The following is a 20,249-nucleotide window of genomic DNA, read 5'->3' as shown; positions in this document are numbered from 1 at the left end:
TCTGTTGGGGACAAGAGGGAAGTGAAAGTGCCCATTGGCTGGGTGGTGACATCAAAGCCAAGTCTGCTTTGGACTGTGCAGTGTGGCTGGGAGATTTTACTCCCAGCAGAGGATTAAGTAACACAGCTTTCCAGGAAAAGCATGGCATTTTTCTTTGCACTTGCTTCATGCTCCAAACCATTCAGAATGTGAGCATTAGATAGAGAGATATCAACTTCATTCTGAGGAGAAGCCCTAATGTCATTGACAATCCATACCAGAATTATATGTGGGTCAAATGATAATATTCAAATATTGTTAACTCTGTTGATTTCTGAACAGTGGGATATAAAAAGATGAGTTAAATATTTTCCCAATTTTTCAGCAAGGATACTAGTCCAGAAAGTGAAATATCTTGTCCATAGATGATGGTTACAAACATCAAATACAGTACATATTTTCTTTACTCGGGATGATTTAAATCTAGATCAGGAATAAGTCTCTAGATTCTATAGTTGGACCTAAGTATCAAGGGAGAGGAGAGTATTATTTATTTTAAGACTGATTTGAAGACACACTAGGCTACAATTACTTTCCTGAGACCCATAACAAAAGCTTGCAAACCCAAAACAGGCCTGTTAGCATTTCTCAGCTATTTCTTGTCTTAGTTGAAGGGCTAGCTATGTTTTAACTTGACTAGTAAGAAGGCTTTCTAGGATCAATGTCCAGTTATGATATTTCTGTTGCTAGCGAGAATGATAAGAGCTGACACAGGCATTATCACACTTCTGGCAGAGTTCACCACCTGGGAGACTGCTAGAGTTCAGCATGCTCTGGAGTCCAGAGTCTCTGGGAAAACAGTTCAGTTTAATGTGCCTGCCTGCAGGGAAAAGTTTCCACTTCCTATCAAGTAAGGCTATGATTAAAGGACCATTCCTTCCATCTTCTCCTGTTTGCATCACTACCTGCATCCTGAAGTTAACCCTGAGTGCAATCTTAAAGAGACCGATACACTTAGCTAGGGGTATGAAGTCCTGGGTTCTTTCAAGGGACTCTGAGTTCTTGGACAAATGGCTCAGCTTTGTAGCTAGCAGTCCCAGGCTATCCAATGAGAACCAACTACACTGTCTGGAACTGGATTCAAGCTCTCTGTTTCATCTGCTTTCTCTTCCTCATATATGTTTATAATTGCAGTGTGCCAATACAGTATCTTGAACTTCTTTTGTTACAATTCATTTTAGCTTAAATTATAGGTGTGTGTGTGTGTGTGTGTGTGTGTGTGTGTGTAGGAATGTGTGTGTGTGTGTGTGTGATTGCAGGTGCCAGTGGAGTCTAAAAAAGAGTGTGAGAATGTCCCAGTCCCACAGTGTGGGTGCTGGGAACCAAACTAAGGTTCTCTGCAAGAGAAGTGCTCACTCCTAACCGCTAAGCCATCTCTCCATAACCACGATGAACTTTTAGAGACAAGAAATCCTAAACAAAGTAAGAAGTCAATGACCAGTAGATATTAATAAATAATTTGGTTTTTAAAAATAATAGTTTAATGCGCAAAACTAGAAAACAAGTAAATGGAATTAAAATGGGCACTTCTTATTGTTTCATCATACAAATATTCCCACTATGAATATTTTAGTGAGTTTCTCTTCTGTGTTTCACATACACATATAATATACACACATAATATATGCACAAAGTTATATTCATATGCCACATGTAATATATCCATGCATTTATTAGTGGTTTGCACTATTGCTCCAAAGGATGTTTTAGGAGTTACTGCTGTGTGTCTGAGAACTTGTACCACTTCTGTAAGACCTAACTTCCATAATAAATTCTTATTTCCTATCATTTATTGTGGTCTGCTTTCCAGCTTGTGTTCTGACTGGTGCAGGAATGACATTTGAAGCATTAAAATGGAATATAACAAAATAGCCCCAGGGCTACTGGAAAAAATCCTCCATTTCCTATTATTATTTAATGTTTACTGCATATATACTGTATATATCAGAGGCCATACTAAGTGATTTATAAGTATAATATTACTTAATCCTAACTACCTGGAGGGAAGTATATCATTGTCCTCATTTACGGATGAGGAAACCGGTGTTTAGGCAAGTTAGTTGGGCCAAAGTCACTAGCTAATGAATATCAAAATCATGATTCAAACACAGGCAGTTTGCTTCCAAAGTCCACTCCATGGATTCAAAGTTAAACCACTCATGAACATGCTGATCTGAAGGGTCTTAATGTCCTGGGGCTCTGGCAGGACTTCAGGTGCTTGCTTATATTGAATGAAGCTTTGAAGCTGAGTTGTTGAGAAAGACATTAGCAGTGCTAGGTGAAAGTCATGAAGTCAAACAGGCCTGGGAACCCACCATGCCAACCATGTGACCTCAGGTATCTTAGTCACTGTGTTGCTGTGAATAGATACAGTGCTATGAGGAAAGCAATGCTTATAAAAGAAAGCATCTAATTGGGGGGGGTTGTTTACAGTTTCAGAAGCTCTGGCTATGATCATCATGGTAAAGAACATGGCTGTAGGTAGGCAGGCATAAAGCTGGAGCAATAGCTGAGAGATTATGTACAGCTGATCTATAGGCAGGAGGCAGAGAGAGCAATTGGACCTGGCATGGCCTCTGGGAACCTCAAAAGTCCAGCCCAAGTGATCACTTCCTCCAACAAGGATACACCTCCTAATCTTTCCTAAACAGTTCCACCAATGGGAAATCAAATGTTCAAATATGTGAGCCTGTGGATGCTATTCTCATTCAAACCTCCACACTGGGCATGTTACCTCCTCGTCTAAGCATCAGAGCCTACTGATGAGGGTTGTACTGTTAATTGAGAAGGTAATGTGGCGAAGTATCTGGCATGCTTCCCACGCAATAGTAAATTTGAATAATTCAATTGCTGTCAAGCTGATCAGAAAAGGTCCAAATGGTGGTCTGGTATTCAGTCATGGATGGAACACAGTTGCTATGGGATTTTGAGCAAGATCTTGCCAGACTAGTCCCTCATCCTTCTGGGTGACCATCTGGTTGAACTAGGTCAGCAGTTCTCAATCTATGGATTGCAACCCCTTTTGGGAGTTGAACGATCCTCTCACAGGAGTCACACGTCAGATATTCTGCATATCAGATGTTTACATTGTCATTCACAGCAGTAGCAATATTACAGTTATGAAGTAGCCACAAAATAATGTTATTGTTGGGGGTCACCCCAACAGGATGAACTGTATTTTTAAAGGTGAAAGTTTAGAGCCCCTCGACTAAGTGATTTCTGTAAGACTGGATAGGATCCTAGGTCTTCATCTTGTCTGAGGAGGATGTGCATGGCAGGTGTCCTTACTTCTCATAACTATCAAAATGAAGACATTGAAGTGTATTTTGCCTTGTATCCTCTACCCTGGGTAGGGAGCTGAGGCACGATCTATGCAGTAGGGAGTTTCTGAGATGCTTAGAGTCTAAAAAAAAAAGTTACAGTTATTTCCAGAAGAAGAGGTGAGGCTGTGTGTTCGGAGGGTCTAGGTGCTAAAGCTTGTCCTTCTAGGAAAGGAGAAGGCTGCTGCTTTGTGGATTTTACAACAAGCGAGGGCCTAGAGAGATGGCTCAGTAAGAGTGTGTACTGCTCTTGCCAAGAGCCCTTGTCTAATCTGCAGCACCCATGTTGAGTGGCTCATAACTATCTCTAAAGTCCAGATCCAAATTCTATGCTTTCTTCTGGCTTCTATGAACAACCACACTCTTGTGCACTGCATTTCCACAGAATCAGTGGCAAAGGATGTGACACGTACACGCGCACACAATAAACAAATTCATGAATAAATAAATGCAACTTGAAAACAAACAAAAAAATTGGTCAATTAGGAAGGAAATGACCAATCCACATAAATTTTTGAGTTTTTTTTTAAATTTTTTTATGATTCTGTATTTAGCCAGAAGATAAGCACGCTGTCAGTGGTTCTTCACCTATAGAGGTCTTGACCCCCACAGGGGTAGCATATAGGATATCCTGCACATCAGATATTTATATTACCATTCAAAACAGTAGTAAATTACAGTTATGAAACAGCAACAACATATTTTAATGGTCAGAGGGTCACTAGAGCGTGAGGAACTGTATTAAAGTGTCTCAGCATTAAGAAAGTTGAGAACCACTGTCTTAAGTGAAGACTTACTAGATGTTGAAGGTTTTGGAGAAAGGACAAAGTCCTTACTCTGCAGTTCCTCCCTCTAGTTGCCTCTTAGTTCTCTGCTTGATAGCCTTACCCTCGGTCTGCAGACAGGTCGCTGTGGATCACTTCTCACTCTTAATTAAATGCTGTCCGCCAATGAGCTCTTTCCTTAACATCCATATGCCCCATCCTCCATTAACCCCTTTATTTTTGGTACTATCACTATAAGGACTATCACACATATTTACTATTTAACCGATTACTATTTCTCTCTGTTAGAAAAAGAAAACACTGGAGAATAGTATCATATATTTAGTGAATATCAAGCAAAGAAGTAAATAGCAGGGTTGACCAAAGGCTTTTCTTATGGAGCCTGGATTTGAGTTAGGTGCCACACCCCTAACAGGATTAGAGTAAGAGATTCTGGACAGCATCTTGGGAGAGAGGGACACAGAACAGAGGCCTAGGAAAGGGGTGATGGCATTGGATAGGGTTGGACCCAAAGACCTTGACCCATCAATATTTACCTTCCTAAAATTATTTCTTCCAGAATACCATTCATTGCCTTTCCTTTGTAAGTGATGAAAACCCAGTATCTGTCTGTGTATTAGAAAGCTCATAGGAGGAATTCAGAGCCAGGGACCTGAATCTAGAATTATGATTGTGGCTGTAGTCACTAAGCTTTCTGACCTTTAGCTTGCAGAGCTATCAGAGCAGCCTTGGCTTGCAGTTCTCACGTGACTGTCGTGAAGATCAGATGAGATGACTAGTGGGTGGTACTCCACTCTCTAAGAGTTGGACCACTCTAGTGGTTGGTAGAATGTATGAGTGTGGTGAGGACATGGGGAAGGGAGATTCCAGACCTCTGGCTAATTAGGGGACCCTTCTTCTGGCTTTTGGATAGGAGAGTGACAGAACAGAAGGGAGGGGTTGGAAGACACCCCTTCCTGAGGATGTGTTCAGAGTCCTAATAAGGTGCTATTTCTTCCCTGTGCATTGGACTCTGAGACTCACTTCTACTTTCATCTTTACATTCATTTTCAAACACTAGATGTTATTATCTCTTTCTTTAAAGATAGGAGACTTGAAGTCAGAAAAGCTGTTTAACTTATCCTGGCTTACCCAGCTATTTAGTGTCCGTCCCCAGGGTGAAGGGGTGGGAGAGGGAGATGGCATCTCTACAGCCTGACACCTTTCCATTACCCTGCCTTTTCAAACCCCTGAATGCAAACAATGAAGTTGCATTTCTTGAAGTTGGCCTCAAGACACTTGAATGTGGAAAGGTAGCAAAGTAAAAATTTAAAGTGGGAGCCAAAGCTGGCAACCAACTGAGCTGTTAGAATCCTTAAAGATAGGGAAAGGACCGTGGTGCACCCAAACCTGCAACCAGGCCCTATCCAGGCCTGCTGCTATGAATATTGAATTCAACTGCACATGGTGACTGTTTTGAAGAAATCAGGTATTTGGTATATATCTTCAGAAAGAGTAAACCTAAAAATACACAGCTGGGGGTGATGCCTTCTGGTCTTTCTACACATAAGGTTTCCTTTTCAAATCAGTGGAAGGAAATAAGGTCATTGAGATGATAGCCACACAGCAGCTACTCAATAGAGCTTAGCAAATGCTTACTAAGCATATCCAAGGCTCTATGTGTACATACAGAATACGCATAGCAGCAGTACAGTTTGAGTAAATATGCACATTCACTTAGATAGATGATGGAGGTACAGATGAGTGGATAAACAGGGACAAGATGGCAGAGACATTCCACACACATCCCTAACCTGTAAGTGGGTAGAGAATGCTAAGAGGTCATATTTTAAAAATGAAAGCACAAGAAAAATTTGTAGAGTACCTACTGTGTGCTCGTAGTACGAATTGGGAGGTACAGCATCTTGCACTGGTCTCAGAAGAGCCTAGGAGGCATACTCTGGCAATTTTAAGTTATAATTTCTGTAGTTAAGGAACACTTGTATTTGGAGACAAAGAAGAACATTTTTTTTTTCTTTCAAGGGACTCACCCACTAGAGTGTTAGAGATAAGAAAGCCCAGGTTGTTGGGTGCACTGAACCATTTCAGATTCCCAAAGTTGAGCCACGTAAAGGAAAGTTACACTGCATAAGCAGACTCAAATAATCAAAAAAAAAAAAAAAAAGCATTCCTTTCTGGGCCACCAATATTTCAGAAGCTACCATGGGAAGTTCAAGAAAGAGGTCTTTACATGGAAATTTTGCTGGGGCCCAGGGGCATAGTTCAGTGGTAGCACGCTTGCTTAGCATGCTCAAAGGCCAAGTTTCAATACCCAGCACTGCAAAAAATTCAAGGGGGAAAAAGAGAGGAATGTCCGGAGTCAGGAGTGTGGACGTGGGGTCTGGGTTCAGCTCCATCTCCCTTCCCAGTCTCTCTCTCATCTGCTCATTTGTCCTCTAAGCTGGACGATAATTCCTCAGGCTCCCAATTTATAAACTGTAAGTATGCACTTCGTGTGTCTCTGTTCAGAATAAAATGAACCACCAAATAAATACAGGCATGGCCAACTGAGTCCCAGTCTAAGTGGTCTCAGTATTTCATTTCCTTCTCTAGGGTCCTATGCACCCTCGAAGTCGGGCAAGGCACATTCTGCTGTCTCTCTCCTCATCTAATGTTCTCAGGTGATCTAAGAAGGTGCCATTAAGCCAGCATTTCTCAACCTGTGGGTCGTGACCCCTTTGGGAGTTATATGACCCTTTCACAGGGGTCATATATCAGGTACTTTGCATATGAGATATTTACATTATGCTTCCTAACAATAGCAAAGTCGTAGTTGTGAAGTAGCAATGGAAATAATCTTATGACTGGCGGTCACAAGAAGAACTGTATTAAAGGGTCATAGCATTAAGAAGGTTTGAAAACCGCTGCATTGAGTGCATCTTTCTAGCCCTCCCCTCCACTTTAGACAGATGGCTGAGATAATGCTACCATACAAAAGTTCAGTCTCTATGCACTTATGCATAGAAATAGCTACTGTTTCTTGCTACATTAAATCTTCAATACATAACTTGCATGGCAGCAGTTCCTTTTCCCTTTCCAAAGAAGTAAGCCAAAGCATGCACCCTAGAAAGAAATAATGATGTTTAACATGTAGGGGAGACTCTTCGGGAAGACTTGACAACTGGTAAGAATGAGCTCTTTCACTGGAACTAACTCTAGCCTAGATAAATCACGTGCAAATTTTTCAGATTTCTTCCTGTGCATTCTTTCTTCTAGTACCGAAAACTTAATTGTCTTCCTTCCTTCCTTCCTTCCTTCCTTCCTTCCTTCCTTCCTTCCTTCCTTCCTTTCCTTCTTCCTTTCCTTCTTTCTTCTTTCTTTCTTTCTTTCTTTCTTTCTTTCTTTCTTTCTTTCTTTCTTTCTTTTGTATTGCCTTTTTAAAAATGTTGTCTTTCTGAGCTGAGATCGCAGCTCTGCTAAGAGCTGGGCTAGAATCCGAAAGACAAAAAAAAACGAAACACGAAGTCCCTGACCAAACATGCACAAACAAATCTGATGATGCTTGGGAACCCAGCCCTTGCTGCCGGAGGCTGTCAGGCTGCCTGGGAATTTTCACTCATCTCTTGATTGCATTTCTTTCAGCATTTGATGTACTTGCCACCGGATCCATGATAGAGCCAGCTCTGTTCTCTGGACACTGATTTTATAGTCTCCCTGGAGGCTCTCAAACTGTACCCTATGAAATGGTGCTTACTGAGTCGTACCCGGTGTGACCATCAGTGCGGTACAAGGTGTTGTCATTATTGCAGCAATAGACCAAGCCTGGGGTATTACTGGCAGCCTTGTTCCCAGCCATTTCCAAACACACACAAAGCCCAGCTTCAACTAATTCTAATAATGGAATTAAATTTTTGAAAGTGCTGAAGCCAGATTTCATATTTAAATATTGACTTTCACCACACGGGAAAGGGTAGCCCAATATAAGAGTGACTGGATGATTTTGGCAAAGACATTAATTGGGATTTTTCCGTTGTCAGAGCGACTATCTAAGGAACTCACAGGTGATGCTGTGGATTATTAGGGTTCCTGGGTTCTGGGGGTCAAAAGTCAGAGCAGAGTCTGAATGTGAATCCTAGCATGCCCCATAGGAGCCACCAGCTTCCCAGAGAGGATCCAGGCTTGAACTCTTTCCCCTTTGAGAGGCGAGAATCTCCAGTACACAAGGCTACTGTGGAGGTGACATTAGAATACCATCTCTCCATGCTCCCTCCCCTTGACCTGCATTTTGAAATTCTGCACTTCATTCAAAAGGGGTCAAGGATAACAGCTAAGTGCAGGTTGCAGATTTTCAGGAGTCAAAGCCCAGCTTGCTGTCTGGACCTTCACATTTCTGTTCATCTGTTTCTAGTCTATCAGATAGGGGTGATGACACCAATACCACCACCCATTTTATAATATTGTTATGATGACTGAATAAATCATAAATACAAAATATTTTTATAACAGTCCAAACTAGGTACTGTGATTTTTTTTAAACAGGGCTAATTATTTCAAAGCTGCTTACTGGTTTTGTGTTTGTTATTTCAATGACATGTTCATTATTTTACTTTATTTCAATGTTATGCTCAAATCTCATACCTCAGATCTTTCTGTCTAAAGCAGCCATGTACTTGTATTCAACTAGAATATATTGCTTATCTCTGACAACTGCGATCGCTGCTTCTGTTTTTGATAACCCCCTACTGCACCAAGCTTGGAGCACAAGGGACAGAGACCAACTCTTTAACCTCTGTATATATGGTCAGCAATGGGTTTCTGTAACATTCTCCAAGGGTTCCACAAAGAAGCATTCTTCACAAGAGGTGAAGGCTACACTTATCTGTGGAGAGAGGGACAGAGACTTAGAATGTAGTTAGGAACTTTACTGGTTTAATAAAGTGGTGATTGGAGGTTTCTCTTCCAATCGTTATAGCTTTTTACCAGCCCTGAGTAGTTAGCTTTCCAGTATCCAATAAGATCTCCCCCTCATTGATCAGGCCTTAAGTCCAATTAGATAGCTGTTGAGTACTGCCAAGGTATGTGTGCCAATACTGTATCTTTAGGGTTATTGGGTCATACCAATGGTTATGTTACCACAACACAAGTCTTTTTTAAAGACTAGAAAACATTACAATCAGTTATACTCTGACACATAATAAAGTTACTGTAAATGTACTTATTTACAGAAAGATAAAACAAGATATTACAAAAAGTTTAATAGAAGTTCCTATTCACTGGTTGCCTCTCATTCAAAACATGCATTAGATGGATAAACTGCTTAACCTACATGTCAGGTCTAGATTTAGGTTCCAAGGAGAAGAAAAGGATGGTCTTAATCTTTACATACTCAAATTCAAACAGAAAGAGATCAATTACAAGCTATTGCTAATTGGACTTGAGTGCTAAGTAATAGGGACTCAACAGGGACTTTTAAAAAAATGTGCGTTAGGCTCAGTCATTATGCTGAGGCTTAATACAGTGTTTCCCAACCTTCCTAATGCTGCAACCCTTTAATACAGTTCCTCATGCTATGGTGACCCTCAACATAAAATGATTTTTGTTGTTACTTCATTATTAGCCACTGTTATGAATTTTAATGTAAATAGCTGCTATGCAGGATATCTGATAGGTGACCCCTAAAAAAGGGCCAGTTTACTCCCAAAAGGGTCTTGACCCACAAGTTCAGAACCACAGAAGTAGACTAGTAAATTGTCCAGTTATTTCTATCCCAAATGACCACACCGAATGTTCTGATAGGTAAGGAATCAAGAAGGTGACTCCTTCTTGACTTAGAAGTTAGTTCTGAGACAGTGTGGTGGTTCACACACAGTGGATGTGATTATAAAACGGAGAAAAGGTGCTTACCATGAACCACGTCTACAGAGATGGATCCAGACAGAGGACTCGTTGGCATCAATCATTTTAATGTCAAACCTTGAGACTATACTACGAGATGAAGAAAGTTCTCCTCAAGCCAATGGAGTTGACTATTCTCACCAACCCATTTTTGCCGGGGAGTTCATTTGTTTGACCCAATTTCTCATAATTGAGAAGTTTGTAAGTATTTCTATGGACCATTTCACCCTTACTGTTTTTGGGGGGGGGGTGTTCAGTAAAAGTCAGACTCACATGTAGCTCAGATTGAGAGCTCACTATAATCTCGGGTAGCATTAACCGTACCACATCTTTTCCCAGACTTCTGCAGGCTGGTATCACAGCAGTGAGTCACCACTTTTGGCTTGGTTCTTTTTTGTTGTTTTGGTTTTAAACCTGTCTGGTACAAAGATCAATTCTTTTCCCTACTATCAGAAATTGAAGGTTTCCAAGTTTGTATCTCCAAACTGATATATTTTTTTTTAAATGCAGGTCTTGAATATTGAATTGCCTCCCTTAAAACATCTGACACAGAGACATTGTAAACATATTGTGTTCAAGACTAAGTTTTGAACAATTCTCACCCACCCCAAAATATTTCTTTACCCTGTTAGTCCTTGAACTGCCTAATCAAAAAAAATGAGATTTATTATTGCTAGCTCCACTGCCTTTGCATTTGCCACAGCTCAGTGTGATCTGTTGTTAAATCCTGTTGATTCTCACTTGGCAGTGTGTCTCAAGTCTTTTTAATGCCTCACTGTCTACAAGGCTAACTCCTTAGTCTATGTTAGCGCCTCTCATACCAGGGATCTTACAATAGCCTTTTTAAAAAATTCCCTTCTGTCCTCTTTCTTCCCATGAACAGGTAGAATTACATGCTGGCTAGTTTGGTTTGCTTGTCTACTTGTCACAAGCTAGAGTCATTTAGGAAAATGAAATGTCAACTGAGGGAGGGGAGAAGTTTACAAGTCGGACCTATAGGCAAGCATGTGGGTGATTTTCTTCATTAATGATTGGTGTGTGAGGGCTCAACCCAGTGTGGGTGGTGCCACTTTTGACTGGGTTGTCCTGAGTTGTATAAGAAACAAGACTGAGAAAGACATGAGGAGCAAGCCAGTAAGCAGCACTCCTCCATGGCCTCTACTTCAGTTCCTGCCTCCAGGTTCCTGCCTTGTCTTCCTCTAATAATGTAAGCTTTATGTCAAATAAAACCTTTCCTTCCCAAGTTTCCTTTGGTCATGGTGCTTTATCATAGAAATAGAATGCAAATTTTGTCTTAAGACAAAAGTCAGATCTTTCTACCATCTTGCTAACAACTTTCCATGATATCTTGAGCATTTGGAATAAGCTATGAAGTCCTAACCGTGAAGAGACACATATGATCTACCTCCTGATCCTCGCCCTAGCTCTCCTGCCATGCCAGCCCCTTCCAACCATTCGAAAATACCATGCACTTACTCTCTGTAATGTTTCACTCCTGTTTCCTTGGCCTGAACAAGTTCCCTCCCACTTTTGGCCTGGTGCAATAGAGCCTTCTCTTTATAAGTTCATATTAAAGTGTACTTAACAGATGTCCCTGTTGACCATTGCTGAGAAATGATCACCAAGTGGGTGATCAAACTCTTTGTGTTCTGACCTCCTCAGATCTTACAGTACTATAGTCTCTCCTTGGACCATCCCAGTCTCCCAGTTACAGTGCTTTGAAGCACATACTTTGCACAGTAATTCCTTTGCTTTGATCTGCCTAGATATAGAGTCATCTGGGGTGGGAATCAGGGACCGACAAGTACGGTTGGGTGAAAGGTTTCAAGAATGGGATGACTGGATAAGGAAATATTGAACCATCATGGGAGATGACTATCCTTGCCCAATGTGGACATTGTTCAGGATCCTAATTTTTGTGGTGGTTCATCCATTTTCAGTTTTTAGACCATATACAACAATACTCTTCCCTCTTTATCTCTAGGAATCTGAAAATAAATGGCCTATTGATCGTGGGCGTGGTGCTGACCAAAGTGTCAGGGACAGGTAGGCATGCTTCAAATTATATTCTCATGCCTGCCACCTTCATCCCTTTGGAGGTAACTTGACCCCAATTTTTCTGTTCCATTTATGTACTTACTGGAGACTATACAAAGAACAGAATGAGCCTGACCTGGTAGCACACACCTTTAACCTCAGAACTTGAGATGTAGAGGAAGGAAGGTCAGATCTTCACAGCCAACCTAGGCTAAGTGGTGAGCTTGGAGTCAACCTTTGAGAGAGAGAACCAGAGGAAAGGGGAGGTAGCCAACGAAGGGGAGAGGAAAGGGGAGGCTTTAAAATTTTTATTTTATTTATTTAGTTTTATGCTGTATATGCACCAGTACATTTGGCTGTGTGTGCATGTGTATATGCATGCAGGTGAAAGCTGGAGTTTGATCATTGAGTGTCTTGCTTGATCTTCCTTAACTGGCTTCTTCCATGTCTTTCACTGAACCCAGAGTACATCAAATTTATCCAGGCTTGCTGGCTATTGAGCTCCGGGTGTCTACCTGTCTTCACCTACCCACCAGATGTACTTACTCCACAGGACCTGGCTTTTATATTGCTGAGTCTCTGATTTGGGTATTGATGTTGGTGTTGCCAACAAAGCCATCTCTCTGTCCACCAAGATGGTCTTTTAAAAAGTGTGTGTGTGTGTGTGTGTGTGTGTGTGTGTGTGTGTTGGGGGAGACATGTGTGCATCTGCATGGGAGTGTGTGTGGCATGCACATGGGTATGGAAACCAGAAGCCAACAATCAGGTATTTTCTTTGAATGCTCTTCACCTTGTGCTTGGAGACAGGCTCTCTCATTGAGCCCAGTGCTCACCAACTGGCCAGACTGAGGATGTGCCTGACTCTTCCTGCCTTCCTTCTCTGTCCCCACATGCACACTACGTTAAAGATTCATACCACCTTGTCATGGTTTCCCATGGTTGCTGGGTATCTGGACTTGGATCTTCACACTCAAGTATCAGGCACTTTCTCTGTAGCCATGTTGGTAACCTCACAAGATGTGTTGTTGCCTCTCTCCCCTCAACACCTCTGCTGATATTTTCTTTAATCCTTATGGAGATCCTCTTTTATTTACTGTCCTGGGGATGGCTCTGTATTTGCTGCAGAAAGAAAAACGATAGATTTAAATTCCAGTACGAGATGGAGTTAGACCAGGATTCTTTCTATCATTTAGGGTTTTCTGGTAGATAATTATCCTGCCTCATTATTTTGATAACTCACTCATCACTTCAATTGCTTTAAAATGTTTTAAGCAGCTGCCTTGCCGATCTTAGAACACGGGCCCAATCAATTGGAATCTTACTGTACATTTTTCTAAGAGTAAAGTTTGCTCAAAATAACTGCTATTTTCCTATTTGGGTGTAGGAAAGGTGTAGGGAGGAGTTAAAGCAAAAGCGGGAGGAAGAAAGGGGAAGAATGTACCAGAAACGAGGATCTAATACTGGATTTCAGTTCCCGCTAGAGGAAAATGGTTCATTTCCAATTCTGCATTTCAAGAACAAAAAAGACTTTCTGATGACTTTTAAAATTTTTTCTTTGGATCAGTGTTTATCTTTAGCTGAAATGTATATCTTCCAGTACTTAAAGACTTAAAGCATTTGAGGAAGTAAAATCATCATATTTAAGAATGGTTGCAAAGTCAAGACAGGGCACTTGAAATGCAGTTTTTCTAGATACAATGTGAGTCTCGAAAGGTGTTATCAAGTAACAGAATGCCCTCCTGTGATTATGGTGCTTTACTATCTGGTAAATCATTGATCAACCACCCTGAACAATGATTTTTTGGATCACCTTCCCTTCTGGTGCCCTTGATTCTCATGAGATGCTACTAGGTTCTCCCTTCATGGAAATGACAACTTTAGAGAACAAGAAACTGAGATCCAGAAAACATAGTCAACTGTGGAGCTTTTAACCGTAATGTGGGTCCACAGACCTCACACTGAATTCTCTTTCGGTTCTTCCTTCTTCAACTTAGTCAACGTCTTTTAAGTAAGTATTGGTTGTCAAACATAACACTAAGAAAACAAAACTGTAGTACCTCTGATCTTGAGTTTATACATCAAGACAGAGATCAAGGCATAGAGGCTAGCGTGCAGAATGGAGGAAACTGCACAGTTCTCTAGAGAATCCTCAGGAGTCTGGTGTGGACAATTCAGTGTATGAGATTGGAAAGAAGTTAGCCCGAATGGCGTCATTCATTCTTTAAGCATGGTGTCCTCAATTCTTAACTCACCTTCCTAAATTACAACCTCTATCAATCTTTTTCTATCCATTTTGGTTTTAGTCTTTTGCTGAAATTTTGGCATCAGGACTTAGAGCATGGCAAGGTTAATCTCAACAATTTGATGCTTAAACACTGAAACACTTAAACACTTTCAATTAATTGTTAAATCTCATTTAGGCAATATGTATGTGCCATTGTATCTGTGGTGTTTCGATCCTAAATACCACTCCCCCAATGGTCCTGAATTTTAAAGGCTGGAGTCCACCCCAGAACTATTAGGAGGAAGTGAGACATTCTAAGAGGTAGATGTACTAGGGGGCTTCTAGTTTATCAGTGGTATGATCTCTGTCTTTAAGCTTTGCATACTTGCAATAAGTGGACCACCTTCTTCCATCATACGCCTTGCCATGGGGCCCAAACAGCAGAGCCAATGAACTAGATTGAGACTTCTAAAACCTGGCCAGAATAAACATATTCTATTGAAATGTTAGTGCGATGGTACGTGTTATAAGAATGGAAAGTTGACTACTCTAATATCCAATTTGTTTTTGCCTGGTCACAGAAAACAAATAGTTACAGCTCCTGGCTGATGGGTCCAAGCTGAGGCAGGCTGGGTCTTGACTACCGGAATGCTGTGGAAACCTGTCTTGTTGCAGAGCTGGCACCTGGAGATAATACCTACAGTTTATGACCCAATGTTCTGGAATGCCCATAGTGCTATGGTGATCTTGACCTTAGGTGAATAGACATCATGATGCTCAGATTCTGTGGTAACCAATGCTGGATTCTAGAGTTCAAGTTGTGGATGTTCCTTGAAGTTGTCTGCATTAGAACAACATGATGCCGGGTGATCTTTGTTTATGGTAGAACCTAGTACATGCAGAAGATAATAGGCTTCCCCAGGAGGCTAAAAGTGCAAGTGAGAACTAAGTTGTGTTGCTGTGGCCTGAAAAACTGAGCAAAATTGTGATGACGGTGGAGAGTGCTGAAGCTGTGAGCTCTCACAAGGGCTCTTTAGGGCTCCCTCCACATGGGGAGTTAGATTTTCCTGGATGGCACATGGGGGTAACTGGGCTTTACTCAGTTTTTCACAATAAATACTAGATCAAACACTTCAGAGGGCTGACGTCATGAGTGAGCCAGTGCCTCCCTCCGATCTGAGAGTTGTGTCAGAGAGCAGCTTCTGAGAAGTCATGGAGTTTTACTGGGCTCCAAACCAGGACATGTGGGGCAAGCTTTAGTACAGGCACTGTTGTTTGCGTAACCTAAAGCATGTCTCAGCATCTTTCCGGATCTTTACATCTTCAGTTGATGGTGAACGCCTGTGGTCAGGAGCCCATGTTTCATTCATTCAGCATAGTGCCTACCTCACAAAAGGTTAATAAAACATACAAGTTTGAGCAAGGAAGTGCATGTGTGAATAGAACGAATGAAAAAGTGAGAAGTCATGTCTGTAGTTTAAGAAAGAGGAGTCTTAGTACAACCATGATCCTTGCTCTCACCCACTAGATAATGACCTGTACCCCTGCCATTCTTTAAAAGCCAGTGACTCTGATAATGACATCATCTCCAAAGTCCTTAACAGTTCTGTGATTCTCTGGTTGAACGTTGAAAGGTAAACACAGAAAACGTTTATATTTTTTTTTCAGCATTTACTAACCAAACACGTTATCAGAAATCAAAATAAATCACCTGTTGACCTAAGAGGATCTTGGAGATTTAGCTAGCAGGGTAGCCTATGGGTGGCTTCATAGCACAAGCACCCAGGAAACCCTTTGACATTTGTAAATGTCAGGAAACACTAACAGACAAGATACCCACACCACCAAGGGGGTGGGACATAGATCAGAGATCGGTAGCTCTGTTTTAGTTCAGTGCCCATAGAAATGCAGGCAGCTTGTTGCTGAGGAGGCTGGTATCTCCAGAGTAGAGTGTCCGCTCTCTCCAGGACTGTACAGGCAGCTCTCACTTCTGCTGTGAGCCTCACAGATGTGAGTGACTGACACTGTCAGTCAAATATTCGAAACTGTGGCTTAAGCATATCATTGTCTGCAGAGAAAAGACATCGCTTGGGGCTTTCCATGTGTGTGTGTCAGTGAGATACGTGGTAGGCATTGGACATTTTCGAAGACAAAGAATAGAGGGAAACATTTATAATCCTACTACCCTAAAGCAACCACTATACATATTTTGTTAGTTATATATGCTTATTTAGAGTTAGTCTATTTTCTAAAAATATTTTAAAATATAGTTGTAAATGTGTTTGTGGACCTACAACAGGTAGATATGGATGTGTGTATCCAGCTTCATTACTTTATATATTACCATCTGTATGTTTGTTTTGAGAAAAGTCTCTCTGGCTGGTCTGGAGCTTACTATATGGATTAGGTTGGCAGAACTCAACAGATGCCTCTGCTTCTAGAGTCTTGCGATTGAAGGCATGGGCCATCACACCAAGCCCCATGCATATATTTCAACTTCAATCTTTCAGACTTAGTATTTTGTAATTTACTGAACCATTCTCCTACCTAATGCTCTCTCTACTAACCCAGTCCATGGTCAGACATGTACACTGTTTGAAGTTTCCATATTTGATGCAATGCTAACATTAATGTTCACATGCTAACATTCAAAGGTTTGCTTTCCTATGTGTTCCATTATATCTCTAGCATCGATTCCTAGAAGTAGAGCACTGAGTCAAAGGGCATGACTGTGCTCTTGATTGTTGACATGTGACCACATAGCTTTCTGGAAAACTCATGTTAGTCACAGTAGGACTCGGTCTTGCAGCATTTCTTCGAGAATTATTTAAATGTTATATATGCGATAAATATAAGTGTTGGTTTGAAGACTCAATAGCTGACATAAAGGCTGGCTGGATTGGGAAGAGTTAAAGGGGAAAGGGAAAGAGATGTGAAATTTGAATAAGCTTTAGAGCTAAAAACCACTGATTACTGACAAACAGCCAGAAATTAATGGGACATTTTAAGTCAGTATGCATATCAATGTTGTAGTAACAGTGAACTGAAGTAGATAAACATCTAAACAACTGATGCAGGGTAGATCCAACAGGACACAGCCACAGGAACTTGTTAAGTTTGCTGTCAATTATTTTCTTGTCTGGATTGTCTCCACATATAGAACCTGTGAGGAAAAAGATGAGACTGGAATGGGAAAAATATGATCAGAAAATGCCATATAGTTATATAAAATAGCCTTATATAGTTCAGTTTAGTCAAATAAAGATGAGGCTAGAGGCACTCCCCATTTGGACTATGTGGCTGTATGAGGTTAATGAAGGCAAGCTCATGGTTGGAGATTCAGTCCATGGCTCTTCTACATAGCCAGAGTTACAATTCTGTTGACCCACAGTTCCACTGGGGTTATTAAGTAAAAGCAGACACTCAGGGAAGATGGTGAGTTCTCCTACAACTCCAACAACAAAGCCCTAGGTTCTGTGTGTCTCACACAGACTGATGGCAGGTTAGCTGAGAATTCTGTTTCCATGGAGGGTTTCCATGGAGAAATGTCAAGCATGTGGACTGGGTCACCTGCCTTGGTGTCTCCTTTGTGTTCTGATGGCTCTGTATGTAGATGGTGGCACACAAGAACTAGGTTGCTTTCAATTCAAGAACTAGGGAAGTAAACAGAAGAGCTGAGAAAGATGGTGGATGGTCAGCTACAGGACCCTGGGAGGTGAGGCAGGAGGATCATGATGCCAACCATGATTACATAGTGAAATCCTGTCTCAAAGCACCAAGTGAATGGATAAGTAAATATATATTACAAAAAAACCAAGTAAGCATGCTATCCTGACTCTATTCTGAATGAGAACCAGAACCCGTCTGACCTCAATGGAGGCCGATGTCATGATTGGGAGGTGTCTAATAATAAGATATCACACATAACTATTCTTTTTTTGAGTTATAGGCTTCATTACTAAGAATAATTTTATATTAACCGAAAAGTGAGAAAACAGTCCAGAGAATAACCCTGTACCTAGTTTTCCCTACTATTCATAATTTAGTAACAATTTCTAAACAATAATGTCAGTTGGATCCATGGATTCAGTCTTGCATAGGGTTCTCTTCTGACCTTTGCTGTTCAATGTCTGATAGATCCAGGAACTAACTTTCTCTTTCTCTTCTTCTGCTGTCCTTGTCCTTTCTTCCTTCCTCCCTTCCTTCCTTTCTCCCTTTCTCTCTTTCTTTCTCTTCCTTTTGTTCCTCCTTTCTTTTCCCTCCCTTTCTCCCATGCCTTCTTCCTCCTCTTCCTCTTCTTATTTCTTCTGATTTTATATGTTTATTTGAATACTGTGACCACTGACACCTGAGGCACTTCTACATGGCTACAAGGGCTCTCTCTAGGTCCTCCCTTCCTCTCTCTCCTCTCTCTATTCCCATGCCGCCTTCCCTATGTCCTGAAATATTTCCCATATTCACAAGAAGCCTGGTGGCTTAAAGACAACTTACAACTGTCCTTCCCTTTCTATCATTGACTGGGACAGTTTTCCAGAACAAAAAGAAAAGAATAATAGGAAAGAAGAAAACAGGAAAACAAAACTGAAAGGCAGAAAAGCTTTTAGGGCTGCCAACTCTGATCATGAGTAAGGAAAGCAACAAAGGAAAACTGGGTCTCAGACCCTGCACCTTCCAATCCTTAACATTAAACCAAACCAAAGCAAAGCAAATGATAACAACAACAACAAAAAACAAAAAAAAAACAAACCAAAACAACAACAAAAAAATCCAAGTCTTCACTTGGCTTTTGGACTCAGCACAATCAGAGACTTTGGTCTACAACTGGTTAAAAATTGATAAGGTGACTATTTGCAGATTGTCTTCATTTATTCCGAAGCTTACATTTTAACCTCTGGCTCCACCTCCCCATCCCCCACCCCACCCCCACCCCAGCCTTTTGTTTTTTTTCCTCCCCTATCCTACAGAGTCATAGAAGTCAAGACACAGGAAGTCACTGGGCTATCCTTCCTTCACACAGGTGAGGGAACTGGGGCCTCATGGTGGCTTTCCCCTGCAAAAAACATTCCGGGTAGCACTAGAATCAGAAACTGAGCGTGTTGAGCAGCAAGCCACCTTTTCCTCTCCCTCACTCTGGGTACCTCAGAGCCAGGTTTGTGTTCTTCCTATGTGTACAGGCTACATAGAGACTGGCATGTAAGGTCCATGCACCCAGTCTCTGCAGCCTGACCTCAGGGGACGGTTTGATGACTTGAATTTCAGGCAGCTGAAAAAGTTTCTGCGGGCGGAGGGTGAAATAAACAAGAGCAGCCACTGTGGAGATGTGAATGGAAAAGTACCAGCCCTCCCTCCCTCCACACATTCTTCTGCTCTCCAGCTTTCCCTGCCACCAAGCCAGCTTCAGATAGGCTTATGCATGGTCAGGTGTACAGAGGGCGGTGTGGAGAAGAAGAAGGAGAAAATAGGCAGGCACAACACGTAAATCAAGTTTTTCCACTCCTAGCCTAGGGTGGTAGAGAGCAGCCTGGTAGGCAGGGCCAGTCACCCAAAGTTTACAAATACTCAAGTCCCTCCCTCCCCTCATCCCTCTCACTTTATGGTCCAGTTTCCGCTTTTCCTCCTGCTAAGGTTTCATAGGAAGTGAAAACCCTGCTATTGAAAACAGTGCTGGAACGCAAAAAAAGCCAAATGATTGCGTGTTCCCATCCCGACACTTCTCTATTTTAAAATCCAGATAGTCATTGCCATTTAAATTTATGAGCAGAGCATGGGCAATTGGTAGTGCAATGAAAAAGCCTGTAAGCCAGGCTGAAAAGGTTTGCTAAAGAAGGGCAGATGATGACAGTGGTGAAGAAGAGGAGAAAGAAGAGGAGGAGGGAGGAGGAAAAAAAGGGAAGAAGGAAGAGGAGGAGGAGGGAGGAAAGAAAGGGGGAGGGAGAAGAAAGAGGAGGAAGACAAGGAGGAGGAAGAGAA

At 41.5% G+C, this 20,249-nt stretch overlaps 1 protein-coding gene and 1 long non-coding RNA gene across 6 annotated transcripts in view; one reads left to right on the top strand and one right to left on the bottom strand.

Annotated features, from left to right (window-relative positions):
• Window positions 1–20,249, top strand: part of Bcl6 (BCL6 transcription repressor) — a 49,462-nt gene that overhangs the window by 1,080 nt on the left and 28,133 nt on the right. The window lies entirely within an intron of this gene.
• Window positions 1–20,249, bottom strand: part of LOC116085758 — a 127,312-nt gene that overhangs the window by 102,637 nt on the left and 4,426 nt on the right. For 2 of the 5 annotated variants that reach the window (XR_004116704.1, XR_004116700.1), the window contains exons 1-4: window positions 14,665–15,356; window positions 12,975–13,174; window positions 12,192–12,290; window positions 374–500 (exon numbers count right to left, since the gene is read on the bottom strand). This is a non-coding gene — a long non-coding RNA (uncharacterized LOC116085758). Of the gene's footprint in view, window positions 1–373; window positions 501–12,191; window positions 12,291–12,974; window positions 13,175–14,664; window positions 15,357–20,249 lie in introns of those variants that run through there. The other 3 variants (XR_004116701.1, XR_004116702.1, XR_004116703.1) reach the window with 3 other exon arrangements.

The sequence above is a fragment of the Mastomys coucha genome, unplaced genomic scaffold (genome assembly GCF_008632895.1).
Source record: "Mastomys coucha isolate ucsf_1 unplaced genomic scaffold, UCSF_Mcou_1 pScaffold12, whole genome shotgun sequence".
In the NCBI taxonomy this organism is placed as follows: Eukaryota; Metazoa; Chordata; class Mammalia; order Rodentia; family Muridae; genus Mastomys; species Mastomys coucha.
Note: the sequence above shows the minus strand (reverse complement) of the source record. Positions and strands in the feature narration are given on the sequence as shown.